The following is a 20329-nucleotide window of genomic DNA, read 5'->3' on the forward strand; positions in this document are numbered from 1 at the left end:
AGAGGAATGTCCCAGGTATCAGTGCAAAAAAAATAGGAGATCTTAAGTTGAAAAATCAGAAAAGATAAGTAAATGAGTAAGGGTTACTCATCCTACTAAGTCTCACCCCTAACTTATCAGATACTTTCAGTCATTTCTACTTTTCCTCTCAAAATTCACTGTCAGATATTAGAACTTCTTTTTGGTGCATAATTGCAGGAAGATTTTGATTATCCATGGGATTACATGTGTAACTTCATAAACCCCCCAAGGGAAATTCTATACTTAGTAAAATTTTAGATGGAAATTATGTATTATCCCACTTTTGTGGGAATTGCTATACTCACTCTATTATTTGCAGTAGGACTATACACTGTGGCACTTGTGATGTGGAATTCTGGTTGCAAAATTTTAATTGCTGTACTATTCTGTCTAATTATCATGTTTATAATAAGTAATTATATAATAATTACAGGAAAGATTTAGCCAAATTTAACAGTAAAGTTACTCTAGTCACCCAATCTAATGTCACTTATCCTAAGAAAAACATTGCTTTTATATTAACGCTTCTGATAAAGTACAGCGACATCTGGTGGAGCCAAACTAGTATTACAACCAATCAGAACGGCTAACAGCTGTCAAACCCTACTGTCATGCTTATGGCCTATGTACTACCCCCATTAATAATGGTAATCTTAATACTCATATTCGAGCCCTATTTTCTAAATGTTCTTGTAATATTTATCTCTTCTAGTCTAGAAGTTATTAAACTCCAAATGGTGCTGCAGATGGAACCATGAATGGACACACCTGTCTTCTGAGGATGCTCAGATTGACCCCAGGTGGAGCCCTAGCTGTTTTTCCGCACACAACACCTCTTTTCAGCAGGAAGTAGCCAGAAAGAGTCGTCATCCAACACCCCCTAACAGCAGTTAGAGTTACCACTCCTGAGAGGGGAAATATGATAGAGGAGATATAAAGGAATTATTCAGGCAGATAGTGAAGGTAAAAGAGTCCTCAGCAGGGATTCCTTTTAAACAAAAAGCTTCCTCCCAAATCATTTCTTTCTTAACAAAGAGCAGTCTGAAAAATTGAGCTGCAAACATAGATAAGTAATGCTAGAAGCTGTGTCAATAGAAAAGGGCTACCTGGGGGCCAGACATCTAACATGGACGCTCCATCTTCCCTTTGTTTGTTACCACATATACAATTAAGAAACAGGCAACATGACACCAGCAGGCAGAGGTTCAACTGCATAACAAAAGATTGGGGTTGGGGCAGCCAGCTTTTTGTGCCCTATGCAAATATCACACCTAGCCTTAACCAGTTTTTTACACCTCATGCAAATGGCACATCTAGTCCAACCAATCTTTTGTGCCCAATGTAAATCAGACACCACCTCCTCACCAGGCATCTATAAAACCCCCTGCATTTTGCCACAGATCCAGCAACCCATTTTTTGGGACCCCTCTCTGCTTCATAGAGCTTTTCTCTTTTGCCTATTAAACTTCTGATTCTAACCTCGTTCCTTTTGTGTTCACATCCTTGATTTTCTTGGCATGAGACAATGAACTTCAGGTATCACCTCAGTCAATGAGGCTACTTCATTACCTTCAACAATGCATTAAACAGAATCTCATTCTATATCCTAAGTTATATGACATGAAGAAGACAAGCACTATTCCAACTATGCTTGATTTTTTTTCAAAGAAATAAAACAATTCCCAGTATTACTAAGGTTTTAAATTACAGTGTACTAAATAAATATTAGTTTTACTATTTTCCCTCACCATTTTCCTATACATTCATAACCAACAGTAAGAGAATTTTTAATGCCTTCACACAAAAAATTAAAGGTCACAGAACAGTTGTGATTTCTTCATTGATAATTAAAATTACAGGATTTCAGCATGCACAGTCACTTTTAGGGTCCCATGCTACTGTGCAAAGCAAGGACTGCTAATACCTGCACACACACAACACACACACACACACCCCCCACTGGCTTTGATTTGCTATTACAGTTAGGTCTTGAACAACATGGGAGTTAGGGGCACCAACCCCTACATAGTTGAAAGTCTGTGTATAACTTTTCACTCTCCCAAAACTTAACTCCTAGTATCTAGTGTTGACCAGAAGCCTTACCAATAACATCAAAAGTCAATTAACAAATATTTTTCCTGTTATATGTATTACATAGTGTATCCTTACAATAAAGTAAGCTAGAGAAAAGAAAATATTATTATGAAAATCATAAAAAAGAGAAAATATGTTTACTGCATTGTACTGTATTTATCAGTATGATAAATTTGTGTCATCTTTTGACAAGATGAATTATGTATCTGAAATGACTGGCAACCTCAGCTGCAGGACACTTTGAGGAGATGGCTGATTGAAAATCTAGGGCAGAGAATGAATAAGGTAAACCTGGAATGACATGTTTTGCAGAAAGCAAGTAAGCACTCAAAGACTAATGAGGTCATGTTAAAAGGACACAGGAGCCAGTCTGGAAAGGCTTCCAGTAGCCAAAGTTGGGACAATTGAGGATCAAAAAGAAAAATGACTATAAATGATGGAAACACATTAAACATGTAAAAATTGACCTGTCTCTAACTTTACTGAGAAAAATGCAAAACAAAGCAAAACCTTGCTTACTAACGTTGGGGGTCACTGCTAGAGCAACTTCTTACTCTAGATATTGGTAGCTAAGAAAAAGAACCAAACACAGAATCTGTCTTTCCAGTAGGGACTGTCTATGAGGACAACCATAGTCCCAGTTTTTAAGGGAAATCTCTTCCTTACTGAAGCGTGCTAAAAAACGGAAAGAGGCAGAGAACTGGATTGTCACAAAATAGTCCCACTCAGTCCTAGAGCTGATCCCAAGGGGAAAAATGTAACTTTATAGTGGAGGAATCTGATAATCAGCATCTTACCTCAATCATCAAATCAACATCCTTAATGGTGGCAAACACAGATGGCATGTGCCGTCTCTAGATGTGATGTATGGTGTCTTATACAGCATCACCTATGAAGTACTCATGCCTAGGATGTTTACCCAGAATCTAATTACACCTTTAGATCTAACTTCAGCTCACAGAAAATGCAGAGGATATAGGGAGAAAATGAAATAAAGCCATAAAGAAATTGACAAATCCCAAATGTGTCTATTCTACAAGGCAATTTAATTGTTTCTGCAGCAAGGTAATAAAAGGGGAGGGATTGTGTGTTCTTAATTAAAAGAGACTTAAGAGGCACATTAATCAAATGTAATGTATGGTACATCATTGGACGCTGGTTTGAATAAACACGTTACAGAGCTCATTTTGGGAAAATTTGAGTATAGATTAGATATTAAGTGATTTTAGGAGATTATGAATTTTATTAGCAATAAATAAATTTTATTAGCAATAAGTAAATAGCACAAACCCCCCTTTTCAAGATGCATAATAAAATGCATAGGGGTATGATATTGTAAGATAACATGTAAGATGTTATTTACTCTAAAATGCTTTAGCAGAAGAAAACTGAAAGGAGTTAATATGGCAAAATATTAGCAATTTTAAATTTAAAATGATGGGTGTATGAGGGTTCGTGATGCAATTTTCTCCACTCTTCTATATGTTTGAAGCTTTCACAAATAAAAAAAATCCATTTTGAAACTAAAGATGTCTGATGACTAAAATGTCTTGCTGCCTGAGTGTGTTGGTTTGTCTTTCAGATTTGTGGAGAGGGAATTGGCTTCCTGGTTAAAGTGATAGGATTGTTCCATCATTGGCTATGATCTGAAGCCCTTAGCCACAAAGTTGGAAAGCAGCCAGCAAGGCAGTTGTCCAGGGTGCAGATTACTGGGTATCACTGTGTACCTAAGGACTTCTTCCTTAGCTTCCTCCTGCCCTGAGGCTTTGAGGTCTCTGTCACTGGAGGTCAAACTGTCCTGGACAAAGTCACTTAAGCAGTGAAGCATTTTAGATGACCTTTCGCCACCTGGACTCACTCCGTCCCCTGCCCCCACCCCATTAGGGAGGTTCAACTGAGATCAGTTGTCTATTATGTCCAGGTCCGAGAGTCATTTATCCTCACTTACCTGTGTCTCTGACTACAGAAACTGACTGAGATACTTGATAGAAACTTGGGGCTAAGGAGAAAGTATAAAGCTCCATTCATAGAACTAAATCACTCTCCATCTTTCCCTGAAACCCTAGATTTGAGGGAAACAGAGACTTTGGTATTTAAATAGTTGATATTCTATTTTTTTAATTAAAATTTTTTTGTAAGTTTTTATTTTTTTAACTGACAGATAAAATTGTATGTATTCATTATGTACAACTTGATGCTTTGAAGTATATATACATTGTGGAATGGTTAAATTTATCTAATTAATAAATGTACTATACATAGCTATCATTTTTGTGGTAAAAACACTCACCTTTTTTGTGTTTTTAAGAATACAATATATTGTTATTAACTATAGTCACCATACTGTATAATAGGTCTATTGAACTTACTCCTCTTATCTAACTGTAATTATGTATCCTTTGACTAACATCTCTCCAATGCACCCTCCCCTCCAACAACCCCAGCCCACCATTCTACTCTCTACTTCTATGAGATCAACTTTTTTAGATTCCACGTATGAGTGAGACAATGCAGTATTTGTCTCTCTGTGCTGGTTTATTTCACTTAACATAATGTCTTCCATGTTCATTCATGTTGTAATAAATGCCAGAATTTCCTTCTTTTCTGGCTAAATAGCATTCTGTGTGTGTATATATCACATTTTCTTTATCCATTCATCTGTCGATTAATACTTAGGTTGATTTCATATCTTGGCTATTGTGAATAATGCTGCAATAAACATGGGAGTTTAGATATCATTTTGACACGTCGCTTCCAAGATGGCCAAATAGGAATAGCTCTGGTCTGCAGCTCCTAGCGAGACTGACACAGAAGATGGATGATTTCTGCATTTCCAACTGAGGTACCTGGTTCATCTCATTGGGACTGGTTGGATAGTGGGTGCAGCCCACAGAGGGCAAGATGAAGCAGGGAGGGGCATTGACTCACCTGGGAAGTGCAAGGGGTCAGGGAATTTCCCTTTCCCAGCCAAGAGAAGCCGTGACAGACTGTACCTGGTGAAATGGTACACTCCTGACCAAATACTGCACTTTTCCTACAGTCTTAGCAACCGGCAGACCAGGAGATACCCTCCAATGCCTGACTTGGCAGTTCCCACACCCACAGAGCCTTGCTCACTGCTAATGCAGCAGTCTCAGATCGACCTGTGACTCTGCAGCTTGATGAGGGGGTGGGGCATCCGCAATTGCTGAGGCTTGAGTAGCTCACAGTGTAAACAAAGAGGCTGGGAAGCATGAACTGGGTGGAGCCCACCGCAGCCTAGCAAGGCCTACTGCCTCTCTAGATGCCACCTCTGGGGGCAGGGCATAGTAGAACAAAAGGCAGCAGACAGCTTCTGCAGACTTAAACGTCCCTGTCTGACAGCTCTGAAGAGAGCAGTGGTTCTCTCAGCTAGCATTCGAGCTCCAGGAACAAACAGACTGCTTCCTCAAGTGGGTCCCTGATCCCCATGTAGCCTGACTGGGAAACACCTCCAACAGACACCTCAAACAGTCAGGGGCCAACAGACACCTCAAACAGTCAGGTGCCTCTCTGGGATGAAGCTTCCAGAGGAAGGATCAGGCAGCAATATTTGCTGTTCTGCAGCCTTCACTGGTGATACCCAAGCAAACAGTGTCTGGAGTGGACCTCCAGCAAACTCCAACAGACTGCAGCTGAGGGGTCTGACAGAAGGAAAACTAACAAACAGAAAGGAATAGCATCAACATCAACAAAAAGGACATGCACATCAAAACCCCATCTGTAGGTCACCAACATCAAAGACCAAAGGTAGATAAAACCACAAAGATGGGGAGAAACTGAGCAGAAAAGCTGAAAATTCCAAAAAACAGAATGCCTCTTCTCTTCCAAAGGATCACGCTCCTTGTCAGCAAAGGAACAAAACTGGACGAAGAATGAGTTTGAAGAGTTGACAGAGTATGCTTCAGAAAGTAGGTAATAACAAACTTCTCTGAGCTGAAGGAGCATGTTCTAACCCATTGCAAGGAAGCTAAAAACATTGAAAAAAGGTTGGATGAATGGCTAACTGGAATAAACAGTGTAGAAAAGACCTTAAATAACCTGATGGAGCTGAAAACCACAGCACAAGAACTTTGTGATGCATGCACAAGCTTCAATAGTTGATTTGATCAAGTGGAAGAAAGGATATCAGTGATTGAAGATAACATTAATGAAATAAAGCGAGAATACAAGATTAGAGAAAAAAGTGAAAAGAAATAAACAAAGACTCCAAGATATATGGGGCTATGTGAAAAGACCAAATATACACTTGATTGGTGTACTGGAAAGTGACAGGGAGAATGGAACCAAGTTAAAAAACACTCTTCAGGATATTATCCAGGAGAACTTCCCTAACCTAGCAAGGCAGGCCAACATTCAATTTTAGGAAATACAGAGAACACCACAAAGATACTCTCGAGAAGAGCAACTCCAAGACACATAATTTTCAGATTCACCAAGGTTGAAATGAAGGAAAAAATGTTAAGGGCAGCCAGAGAGAGAGGTTGGGTTACCCACAAAGGGAAACCCATCAGACTAATAACATATCTCTTGGCAGAAACTCTACAGGCCAGAAGAGAGTGGGAGCCAATATTCAACATTCTTAAAGAAAAAAATTTTCAACCCAGAATTTCATATCCAGCCAAACTAAGCTTCATAAGTGAAGGAGAAATAAAATCCTTTACAGTCAAGCAAATGCTGAGAGATTTTGTCACCACCAGGCCTGCTTTACAAGAGCTCCTGAATGAAGCACTAAACATGGAAAAGAACAACCAGTACCAGCCACTGCAAAAACATGCCAAATGGTAAAGACCATCGATGCTATGAAGAAACTGCATCAATTATTGGACAAAATAACCAGCTAGCATCATAATGACAGGTTCAAGTTCAAACATAACAATATGAACCTTAAATGTAAATGGGCAAATGCCCCAATTAAGACACAGACTGGCAAATTGGATAAAGAGTCAAGACCCATTGGTGTGCTGTATTCAGGAGACCCATCACACATGCAAAGATGCACATAGGCTCAAAATAAAGGGATGCAGGAGAATCTACCAAGCAAATGGAAAGCGGGGAAAAACAAAAACAAAAAACCAAAAAAAAAAAAAAAAATCAGAGGTTGCAATCCTAGTCTCTGATAAAACAGTCTTTAAACCAACAAAGATCAAAAGAGACAAAGAAGGCCACTACATAATGGTAAAAGGATCAATTCACCAAGAAGAGCTAACTATCCTAAATATATATATGCCCAATACAGGAGCACCCAGATTCATAAAGCAAGTCCTTAGAGACTTACAAAGAGACTTAGACTCCCACACAATTATAATGGGAGACTTTAACTCCCCACTGTCAATATTAGACAGATCAATGAGACAGAAAATTAACAAGGATATTCAGGACTTGAACTCAGCTCTCGACCAAGTGGACCTAATAGGCATCTACAGAACTCTACATCCCAAATCAACAGAATATACGTTCTTCTCAGCACCACATCACACTTATTCTAAAACTGACCACATAATTGGTAGTAAAACACTCCTCAGCAAATGTAAAAGAACAGAAATCACAACAAACTGTCTCTCAGACCACAGTGCAATCAAATTAGAACTCAGGATTAAGAAACTCACTCAAAACTGCACAACTACGTGGAAACTGAACAACCTGCTCCTGAATGACTACTGGGTGAATAAAGAAATGAAGGCAGAAATAAAGATATTCTTTGAAACAAATGAGAACAAAGACTCAATGTACCAGTACCTCTGGGACACATTTAAGGCAGTGTGTAGAGGGAAATTTATAGCACTAAATGCCCACCAGAGACAGCAAGAAAGATCTAAAATCGACACCCTAACCTCACAATTAAAAGAACTAGAGAAGCAAGAACAAACAAATTCAAAAGCTAACAGAAGGCAAGAAATAATATCAGAGCAGACCTGAAGGATATAGAGACACAAAAAACTGTTCCAAAAATCAATGAATCCAGGAGCTGGTTTTTTGAAAAGATCAACAAAATAGACCACTAGCAAGACTAATAAAGAAGAAAACAGATAAGAATCAAAGAGACACAATAAAAAATGATAAAGGGGATATCACCACTGATCCCACAGAAATACAAACTACCATCAGAGGATACTATAAACACCTCTACACAAATAAACTAGAAAATCTAGAAGAAATGGATAAATTCCTGGACACATACACCCTCCCAAGACTAAACCAGGAAGAAGTTGAATCTCTGAAAAGCCCAATAACAGGTTCTGAAATTGAGGCAATAAATAATAGCCTACCAACCAAAAAAAGTTCAGGACCAGATGGATTCCTAGCTGAATTCTACCAGAAGTACAAAGAGGAGCTAGTACCATTCCTTCTGAAACTACTCCAATCAATAGAAAAAGAGGGAATCCTCCCTAACTCATTTTATGAGGCTAGCATCATCCTGATACCAAAGCCTGGTAGAGACACAACAAAAAAAGAGAATTTTAGACCAATATCCCTGATGAACTTCGATGCGAAAATCCTCAGTAAAATACTGGCAAACTGAATCCAGCAGCCCATCAAAAATCTTATCTACCATGATCAAGTTGGCTTCATCCCTGCAATGCAAGGCTAGTTCAACATATGCAAATTTACATATCAGTAAATGTAATCCATTACATAAACAGGACCAACAACAAAAACCACATGATTATCTCAATAGATGCAGAAAAGACCTTTGACAAAATTCAACAGCCCTTCATGCTAAAAATTCTCAATAAACTAGGTATTGATGAAATATATCTCAAAATAATAAGAGCTATTAATGACAAACCCATAGCCAATATCATACTGAATGGGCAAAAACTGGAAACATTCCCTTTGAAAACCAGCACAAGACAAGGATGCCCTCTCTCACCACTCCTATTCAACATAGTGTTGGAAGTTCTGTCTAGGGCAATCAGACAAGAGAAAGAACATGATTGTGTATTTAGAAAACCCCATCTTCTCAACCCAAAATCTCCTTAAGCTGATAAGCAACTTCAGCAAAATCTCAGGACACAAAATCAATGTGAAAAAAATCACAAGCATTCCTACACACCAATAACAGACAGAGCCAAATCATGAGTGAACTGGCATTCACAATTACTACAAAGATAATAAAATACCTAGGAATCCAACTTACAAGGAATGTGAAGGACCTCTTCAAGGAGAACTGCAAACCACTGCTCCATGAAATAGAAGAGGACACAAACAAATGGAAGAACATTCCATGCTCATGGATGGGAAGAATCAATATCATGAAAAAGGCTATACTGCCCAAGGTAATTTATAGATTCAATGCTATCCCCATCAAGCTACCAATGACTTTCTTCACAGAATTGGAAAAAACTACCTTAAAGTTCATATGGAACCAAAAAAGACCCTGCATTGCCAAGACAATCCTAAGCAAAAAGAACAAAGCTGGAGGCATCACACTACCTGACTTCAAACTATACTACACAGCTACAGTAACCAAAACAGCATGGTACTGGTACCAAAACAGAGATAGAGACTCGTGGAACAGAACAGAGGCCTCAGAAATAGCACCACACATCTACAACCATCTGATCTTTGACAAACCTGACAAAAACAAGAAATGGGGAGAGGATTCCCTATTTAATAAACAGTGCTGGTAAAACTGGCTGGCCATATGTAGAAAGCTGAAGCTGGAACCCTTCCTCACACTGTATACAAAAATTAACTCAAGGTGGATTAAAGACGTACATGTAAGACCTAACACCATAAGAACCCGAGAAGAAAACCTAGGCAATACCATTCACGACATAGGCGTGGGCAAAGTCTTCATGACTGAAACACCAAAAGCAATGGTAACAAAAGCCAAAATAGGCAAATGGGATCTAATTAAACTAAAGAGCTTCTGCACAGCAAAAGAAACTATCATCAGAGTGAACAGGCAACCTACAGAATGGGAAAAAATTTTTGCAATCTACCCATCTGACAAAGGGCTAATATCCAGAATCTACAGATTTACAGAACTTAAAGAGATTTACAAGAAAAAAATAACTCCATCAAAAAGTGGGCAAAGCATATGAACAGACACTTCTCAAAAGAAGACATTTATACAGCCAACAGACATATGAAAAAATGCTCATCATCATTGGTCATCAGAGAAATGCAAATCAAAACCACAATAAGATACCATCTCATACCAGTTAGAATGGCGATCATTAAAAAGTCAGGAAACAACAGATGCTGGAGAGGATGTGGAGAAATAGAAACACTTTTACACTGCTGTTGATAGTGTAAATTAGTTCAACCATTGTGGAAGACAGTATGGCAATTTCTCAAGGATCTAGAACTAGAAAAAGCATTTGACCCAGCAATTCCATTACTGGGTTTATACCCAAAGATTATAAAGCATACTACTATAAAGACCCATGCACACATATGTTTACTGTGACACTATTCACAATAGCAAAGACTTGGAACCAACCCAAATGTCCATCAATGATAGACTGGATAAAGAAAATGTGGCACATATATACCGTGGAATACTATGCAGCCATAGAAAAGCTGATTTCATATCCTTTGCAGGGACATGGATGAAGCCGAAAACCATCATTCTAAGTGAACTCTCTGAAGGACAGAAAACCAAACACCACATGTTCTTACTCATAGGTGGGAATTGAAAAACTAGAACACATGGACACAGGGCGGGGAACGTCACACACCAGGGCATGTCGGGGGATGGGGGATGGGGGATGGGAGAGGGATAACATTAGGAGAAATATCTAATGTAAATGATGAGTTGATGGGTGCAGCAAACCAACATGGCACATGTATACCTACATAACAAACTTGCATGTTGTGCACATGTATCCAATAACTTAAAGTATATATATATAAAAGATATCATTTTGACATATGAATTTCATTTCTTTTGGATCTATTCCCTGTAGTGGGATAGCTAAATCATATAGTACTTTTATTTTTAGTTTTTTGAGAAAACTCCATACTGTTTTCTGTAATGGTTATACTAATTTACATCCCCCACCAACAGTGTGTTAGAGTTCCCTTTTCTCCATGTCTTCACCAACGCTTACATTTTGTCTTTTTGATAAGTCATTCTAACAGGTGTGAGGTGATATTTCATTGTTGTTTTGCTTTGCGGTTTTCTGATAATTAGTTATATTGAGCATTTTTTTCATATACCTGTTGGCCATTTGTGTGTCTTCTTTTGATTAGTGTCTTATTTTGAGTATATTAAGGTCCCTTAACCATTTTTAAGATTGGGTTATTTGTTTTCTTGCTATTGAGTTGTTTGAGTTCCTTATATATTTTAGATATTAAGCCCTTGTTATATGTATAGTTTTCAAATATTTTCTCCCATTCTATAGGTTGTCTCTTTACTCTGTAGATTACTTCCTTCACCATGCATAAGCTTTTTAGTTTGATGTAATCCCATTTGTCTATTTTTGCTTCTGTGCCTATGGTTTTGAGATCATATCCAAAAAAGTCATTGCTCAGACAGATACTGTGAAGGTTTTCTCCTGTGTTTCCTTCTAGCAGTTTTATAGTTTTAGATTTTAAATTTAAGTCTTTAATCCGTTTTGGGTTAATTTTTGCATATGGTAAAAGATAAGGGTTTAATTTCATTTTTCTGCATGTGAATATCCAGATTTCCCAACACCATTTATTGAAGAGACTCATTTTCTCATTGTATATTTTTGGCACTTTTGTTAAAACTCAGTTGGCTGTAAATACGTGGATGTATTTCTGGCTTCTCTTACTGTTTCATTGGTCTGTGTGTCTGCTTTTATGCCAGTAACATGCTGTTTTTGTTGCCATAGCTTTGTAGTATATGATACTATAGTTTTGAACCTCATTGGACTATACACAGATTCACTACAGGATATAACTGAGAATACAGGAATTCTAGGTCACCCTCTTATTTTACAGACGAAGATAGTTAGGCATAAAGTAAGAAGTTTGCCTAAGAATGGTAGACCTGGGCCTAGAATTCACCCTGAGCTCAAGCTTTTTCAACTTATCAATTTCAAGCTATTTTCTACTAGATTGCCCCCAAATTCTTTGCCTCCACCAAGATCCTTTCTTGGTGATACAAGAAGTTTTCTAGATATTTCTGCCTCCATGCATCTTGTGACCTATTTTGATAAAGATTTAAAAAACTAGATTGGAAAATGGTGGATTGGAGGCAGTGTTAGCATGCCTCTCTGACTTGGAAAGACAAAATAGTGTGTAGAGATTCACACTGTGAACTTTTTTCCAAGAAGCAATGCAGGAATTTAACAAAAATTAAATTAAAGTTGGTCTGAAGGAAACCACAGACTCCTTGAAAGAAGTAACAGACTACAGCCTACATTGTGAGCCAGGCAAAAATCTGTAAGTCCCCAGAGTGTTAGAGGGTCAAAGACTGCCTCCAAGATACACATCCCTACCAGGGAATCTGACAATCCAAGTCGTGGGGGAGGACCTTAACCCTACTGAGGGCTGGACTGATTTAGGGAGTGGTGAAAAATATGTAAGGAGCAGCAGCAGGAAGAGCATTGTGTGCATTCCCAGTCTCCAGTGCAGAATGAGGGAAGCCATTTCTGATTCTACCTCACAGGAGATTTTGTGGAAGTCTGCTAGCTAACTCAGGCAATGGTTGTAGTTTGAGAGAAACTCCCAACTGAAATTTGCAATATAATCTCCAGCAATGATGAATTCCACTTGCCAGAATTGGTGGGGAGAGTGGCCAGAACTGTGGGGGAGAGCGGGAAGTGTGCTGCAGCCATGTCTGCAGGAGCTGACACCCTGGCTTTGTGAACAAACTGGGAGGGGAATGGCCTGAAAGCCAAGGTTGCTGTCTCCCCTATGAAGGCATATGACCTGGGGCAGTTTTGGGTTCTGAGTGTAGACTGCCTGAAACTTAGCTAGTTGCTGCTAGCAGAACACTGCAGGTGTGAGAACTGCCTTGCCAAGTGCGTGGGAGCAGGATGGGGCTTACTGGCATCTGCTACTCCCCATTTCTTGAGAGAACTCTTCTGTGCAGCTGAGGCAGCCAAGCTTCTCCCTGGAACATTACCCCAGTGGCCAGAGAACCACCCGCTGGCCCCTAGAGGGGCCACTGCTTGTCCTGAATGTGGACAGCCAGAGTGCAGACCTGCCTGACCCAGCCCCCATCTGGCTTTGCCTCTGCACTCGCCCTGGTAGCTTAACACAAAGGACAGAAATGTTTGGTGGATTTATAGCCCTGCCTATCACCTGAAAAACCAGAGTACCTCCTCTAGGTAACATAAGGCAAGCACAAATCCCACTGCTGCTACCACAGCTGGTACTATTTTACAAGGGCCACCTCCTGGCCGGAGGTCAGCTAACAATTAACCTCAGCTATCACTATTGTTTGCACCACTCTGGCTAACCAGGAGGTCCTGGGTCTGTCCATGTGACCGGTACATTACTACTGCAACCAGCATTTAAGAAAACCAACAAAATAAGGCTATTTATAACCAAGGAACCTCACAGAGTCTACATCACTCCCCTGCCACCCCCATCAGAGCTGGTGCTGGTACCCACTGCTGGGAGACGTGAGGACAGATCACATTACTGAATCCCTTGCAGACATTCCCCAGCACCAGCCTGGAGTGTGGTAGCCCCACCAAATAGCTAGACCCAGAGGAGCAGCAGCATTCACAGTAACCTGGTTCTCAGGGACTACTATACCTAGAGGAAGAAGGAGTACACCACGTCAAGGGAACACCCTCTGGGACAAAAGAATGCAGACGGCAGGCATTGAGTCCTAAATATTTCCATTGGTGGGAATTTTCTTTTAGCAGAGGTGCAGCTGTAGTGCTGGGCTCAGTGGGGAAAATCTGCAGCTCCACTTCAACAGTCAGGCAGTCCTGGTACTTGTGAAGGATCTTGGAGAAGGGGACTTATTTTCCCCCTCATCTGCCACTGCAGACATAGCTGGGGGTTCTCCCATGGGTGCTTAGGATGTGTGCACGTATAGAGAGCCTTTCTGGAACACTTTAAGGTGACTGCATTCACACAGGAGAAGCACACTTCAGGTTCAGGCTTGCATGGGAGACAGGGTCACAATCCCTCTCTACTTGGAACATCAACATTTCTGCAGATGAAAATAGGTGCCTGTCTCATCCGAATAGCCAGAACTCTGGGTCAAGAGTGTGTCTGGGAGGTAGATTGCTTTCCTTCTGGCCTGGCAGGGAAGCTGAGGTGACTTCCATCCTCCCCATTTATAAGATCTTGTGCATTTAACTGAGAGCTTCTCTGACCCCCTCTGTTGAGGCTGGGATCTCTGCACACCATTGTGTATTGCATTTATTCACCTGCTTTAGCCACAACTGGTTTCTACCAAGGAACACCTCCCCTACTGGCTTGAAGTATGAACTATTCAACCCAGTAAATAAAATACTGGGGAAAGATAAATAAATAAGTGCACATCATGGAAGAATGAGATAAGCTTCAAGAGACCACTGCCATTCCCGTCCCATAGGGGACTGTGAAGTTTCTCACATACCAAGGACATTGCTACTATAACCAACATCTGACAAAACCATCATACAAAGATTCTTTATAGCTAAAGAACTCAAATAACATCTTCACCTTTGAAAGCACCAAGAGCTGAATTAGGCTACAATAAACTACATGTATTAAAGTCACATCCTTAAGAGGGAAAATTTAATTTTAAAAAACACAGTCAAACCAAAAATAAATTCAAGACTACTTAGAAGAATTAGTATACCCAAATGAGAAGGAATCAGAAAAGTAATTTTGATAATATGACAAAGTGGGGTTCTATAACACCCCCAAAAGACCACACTAGGTCTCCAGCAATGGATCCAAACCAAGATGAAAACTTTGAAATACTAGACAAAGAATTCAAAAGGTTGATTATTAAGCTACTCAAAGAGATACCAGAGAAAGCTGAAAACCAACATAAAAAAATTAAAAAAACAATTCAGGACATGAATAAAAAATTTTCTAAAGAGATATTTTAAAGAAAAGTCAATCAGAACTTCTTGAAATGAAAATCACATTAAGGGAATTACAAAATGTAGTGGAACATTTTAACAATAGACTAGAACAAGCAGAAGAAATAATTTCAGAACTTGAAGGCAAGGCTTTAGAATTAATCCAATCAGACAAAAAAAAAAAAAAAAAAAAAAAAAGGAATCAAAAGAAATAAACATTCTCCAAAAAATATGGGATTATGTAAAATGACCAAACCTAAGAAAAATTGGTGTTTCTGAGAACGAAGAAAAAGCAAATGGTTTGGAAAACTTATTTGAGGAAATAAATGAGGAAACCTCACTGGCTTTGCTAGAGATTTAGATATGAAAATATAAGCAGCTCAAAGAACTCCTGGGAGATTCACTGTGAAAAGGCCATCACCATATAGTCACCAAGCTATCTAAAGTCAACATGAAGGAAAGAATTCTAAGAGCAGTGAGACTAAAGCATCAGATAACCAATAAAGCAAAACCTAAGTTCCTACTTCTTAGTAAAAACTTACAAGTCAGAAGGGATTTTAATCTATCTTTAGCTTTCTTAAACAGAGCAAATGTCAGTCAAGAATTTTGTATCCAGCAAAACTAAGTTTCATAAATGAAGGAGAAATAAAGTCATTTTCAGACAAAAAAATACTGAGTAAATTTGTCACTATCAGAGAAGCCCTACAAGAAATGCTAAAAGAAGTTTCAAATATTGAAACAAAAGGTCAGTATGCACCAAAATAAAATCTCTTGAAAGCATAAAACTCACAGGAGCTATAAAACAATAACATAATGAATAAAACAAGTAGGTAGCACCTAACATGATGATGTTAACAGGATCTCTGTTGATGACTGGAACAGGATCTCATATCTCAATATTAACATTGATTGTAAATGGCCTAAATACTCCACTTAAAAAATACTGATTGGCTGCATGGATTAAAAAAATCACAAACCTAATATCTGCTGCCTTCAAGAGACTCACCTAACTTGTAGGAATTCCTATAAACTTAAGGTAAACGGGTGGAAAAAGACATTCCATGCAAATGGAAACCAAAAGTGAGCATGAGTAGCTATTCTTATATCAGATAAAACAGACTTTAAAGGAACAAAAGTTAAAAAAAAGACAAAGAAGGTAATTATATAATGCTTAAAGGATCGATCCCACAAGAAGACATTACTATCCTAAATTTATATACACCTAACACTGGAGCTCCCAGATTAATAAAACAATTATTGCTAGACCTAAGAAATGAGATAACAGCAACACAATAATAGTGGGGGACTTCAACACTCCACTGACAGCATTAGACAGATCATCAAGACAGAAAGGCAACAAAGAAACAATGGAATTAAACTACACTCTAGGACAAATGAACCTAACAGATATTTACAGAACATTCTACCCCAAAACTGAAGAATATACATTCTTCTCTTCACCACATGGAATGTTATCCAAGATTGACCATGTGATAGGCCACAAAACAAGTCTCAATAAATTAAAAAAATCAGAATAATATTAAGTATTTTCTCAGACCACAGTGGAATAAAACTAGAAATCAACTCCCAAAGAAACACTCAAAAGTATATAAATACATAAAAATTAACCTACTTCTGAATAATTTCTGGGTTAACAATGAAACCAAGATGGAAATTTAAAAAATTATTTGAAATGAATGATATTAGCAACACAAGTTACCAAAACCTCTGTGATACAGCAAAAACAGTACTAAAAGGAAAGTTTATAGTGTTAAATGCCTACATTGGAAAGCCTGAAAGATCACAAACTGACAACATAATGTCACATCTCAAGGAACTAGAGAAACTAGAACAAACTAAAACCAAAGCTGGCAGAAGAAAAGAAATAACAAAGATCAAAACAGAACTAAATGAATTTGAAACAAAAAATACAAAAGATCAATGAAACAAAAAGTTGGTTCTTTGAAAAGATAAACAGAATTGATACATCATTAGCTACATTAACCAAGAAGGGAGAAGATTCAAATAAGTTCAATTAGAAGTGAAACTGGAGACATTACAACCAAAAACTACAGATACACAAACAATCATTTAAGACTACTATGAACACTTCTATGCACACAAACTAGAAAACCAGAGGAAATAGATAAACTCCTGGAAACATACAACCCTCCTACATTAAATTAGGAAGAAGTAGAAAGCATGAACAAACCAATAATGAGCAGTGAGATTGAACTAGTAATAAAAGAAAAATTGCCAACAACAACAGCAGCAGTGGCAGCAACAACAACAGCCCAGGATGAAATGGATTCACAACTGAATTCTACTAGACATCCAGAGAAGAGTTGGTATGAATCCTACTGAAACTATTCCAAAAAATTGAGAAAGAATGAATCATCTCTAAATATTCTATGAAGACAATATCACCCTAATGCCAAAACAAGGAAAGTACTTAACAAAAAAAGAAAACTATAGACAAATATCCCTAATAAACATAGATGCAAAAATCCTCAACAAAATACTAACTAATTAAATCCAATGGCACATAAAAAAGATAATACACCATGATCAAGTGGGTTTCATCCCAGGGATGCAGGGATGTTTTAACATGCATGAGTCAATAAATATGATACATCACTTAAAGAGAATTAAAAAATAAAAACCATATGATCATCTCAATAGATGCCAAAAAAGCATTTGATAAAATCCAGCATTCTTTCATGGTAAAAACCCTCAACAAACTAGGCATAGAAGGGACTTACCTCAAAATTGTAAAAGCTGTATATGACAGACCCACAGCTAACATCATACTGAATGGGGAAATGTTGAAAGTATTCCCCCATGCTTATAACTGGAATAAGACAAGAATGTCCACTGTCATCATTTCTATTCAACATAGTGTTGGAAATATTAGCAAGAACAATCAGGCAAGAGAAGGAAATAAAGGGCATCCAAAATGGAAAAGAAGAAGTCAAACTATTGCTGTTTGCTGATGATATGATTATATACCTAGAAAACCCCAAACAATTGTTCAAAAGATTCCTAGATTTGATAAATGAATTTAGTAGTCTCAGGTTATGAAATCAATGTACACAAAGCAGTATCACCGCTGTATACCAATAACAGCCAAGCTGAGGATCAAATCAAGAACTCCATTTTTTTTTTAACAACAGCTGAAAAAAAAAAAAAAAACCCCTAGGAATACACTTAGTCAAGGAGAACTACAGAACACTGCTAAAAAAATAATGGATGGCAAAAACAAGCAGAAACACATCCCACATTATGGATTGGAAGAATCAATATCATGAAAATGACCATATTAGCTAAAGCAGTCTACAGATTCAATGCAATTCCTATCAAAATACCAACACAATTTTTCATAAAATTAGAAAAAACAATTCTAAAATTCATATGAAACCCAGAAAGAGCCCAAATAGCCAAAGAAATCCTAAGCAAAAAGAACAGATCTGGAGGCATCACATTACCAAACTTCAAATTATACTACTAAGGTATAGTTGCCAAAACAACATGGTATAAAAGTAGACACATAGACCAGTGAAAAATAATAGAGAACCCAGAAATAAAGCCAAATACTTAAAACCAACTTATCTTTGACCAAGCATACAGAAGTATAAATTGAGGAAAGGACACCCTATTTAATAAACAGTGCTGGGAAAATGGGATAGCCACATGTAGAATAATGAAACTGGATCACTATTTCTCACCTTATACAAAAATAAACTCAAGATGATTCAGAGAACTTCAGATCTTAGGTCTAAGACCTGAAACCGTAAAAATTCTAGAAGAAAACCTAGGAAAACCTCTACTGAATGTTGGCCTAGGCAAAGAATTCATGACTAAGACCCCCAAAACAAATACAACTAAAGCAAAAATAGAAAAATGGGACCTAATTAAACTAAAAGCCTCTGTACAGCAAAAGAAATAATCATCACAGTAAACAGACAACCCACAGAGTAGGAGAAAATATTTGCAAACTGTGCGTCTGACAAAGGACCAATATCCAGAATCTACAAGGAACTCAAACAAATCAGCAAGAAAAAAAAAATCCCATCAAAAAGTGGACAAATGACATGGATAGACATTTCTTCGAAGAATATATACAAATTGCCAATAAACATATGAAAAAATGCTCAACATCACTAATCATCAGGTAAATGCAAATCAAAACTACAAGGAGATACTATCTTACTCCTGCAAGAACAGCCATCATTAAAAAGTCAAAAAACAGTAGACGTTGGCATAGTTATGGTAAAAAGGGAACACTTAGACACTGCTGGTGGGAATGTAAATTGGTACAATCTCCATGGAAAAGATTATAGAGATTTCTTAAAGAATTAAAAGTAGATCTACATTTGATCCAGCAAACCCATTACTGGGTATCTACCCACAGGAAAATAAGTCATTATATATAAAAGAGCCTGCATGCATACATTTATTGGAGCACAATTCACAATTGCAAATATATGGAACCAACCTATGTGCCCATTGACCAATGAGTGGATAAAGAAAACATGGTATGTATACATCACAGAATATTAATTACTCAGCCATAAAAAAGAATGAAATAATGTATTTTGCAGCAACTTGGGTAGAGCTGGAGGCCATTATTCTAAGTGAAGTAACTCAGGAATGGAAAATGAAATATCATATGTTCTCACTTATGAGAGATAAACTATGGGTACACAAAGGCATACAGAATGACATAATAGACTTTTGAGACTCAGAAGGGGGAGGGTGGAAACAAGATGAGGGATAAAAACCTACATATTGGATACAATGTACACTACTTGGGTGATGGTTACACTAAAATCTCAGACATCACCATTATACAATTAATTTATCCATGTAACCCAAAACCACTTGTACTCCAAAAACTATTGAAATAAAAACAAAGGCCGGGCGTGGTGGCTCAAGCCTGTAATCCCAGCACTTTGGGAGGCCGAGACGGGCGGATCACGAGGTCAGGAGATCGAGACCATCCTGGCTAACACGGTGAAACCCCGTCTCTACTAAAAAAAAAAATACAAAAAACTAGCCGGGCGAGGTGGCGGGCGCCTATAGTCCCAGCTACTCGGGAGGCTGAGGCAGGAGAATGGCGTAAACCCAGGAGGCGGAGCTTGCAGTGAGCTGAGATCCGGCCACTGCACTCTAGCCTGGGCGACAGAGCGAGACTCCGTCTCAAAAAAAAATAAAAAAATAAAAAAAACAAAAAAAAAAAC

General features: G+C 38.2%; 1 long non-coding RNA gene across 1 annotated transcript in view; it reads left to right on the forward strand.

Moving 5' to 3' along the window:
- LOC114671740 (uncharacterized) overlaps positions 1-3643 on the forward strand; it is a 122165-nt gene extending 118522 nt beyond the window's left edge. The window contains exon 6 of the long non-coding RNA XR_003721798.2: positions 734-3643. This is a non-coding gene — a long non-coding RNA (uncharacterized LOC114671740). The remainder of the gene's footprint in view (positions 1-733) is intronic.
- Positions 3644-20329: the final 16686 nt, after the last annotated feature.

This window comes from Macaca mulatta, chromosome 13 (assembly GCF_049350105.2).
Source record: "Macaca mulatta isolate MMU2019108-1 chromosome 13, T2T-MMU8v2.0, whole genome shotgun sequence".
Lineage (NCBI taxonomy): Eukaryota > Metazoa > Chordata > Mammalia > Primates > Cercopithecidae > Macaca > Macaca mulatta.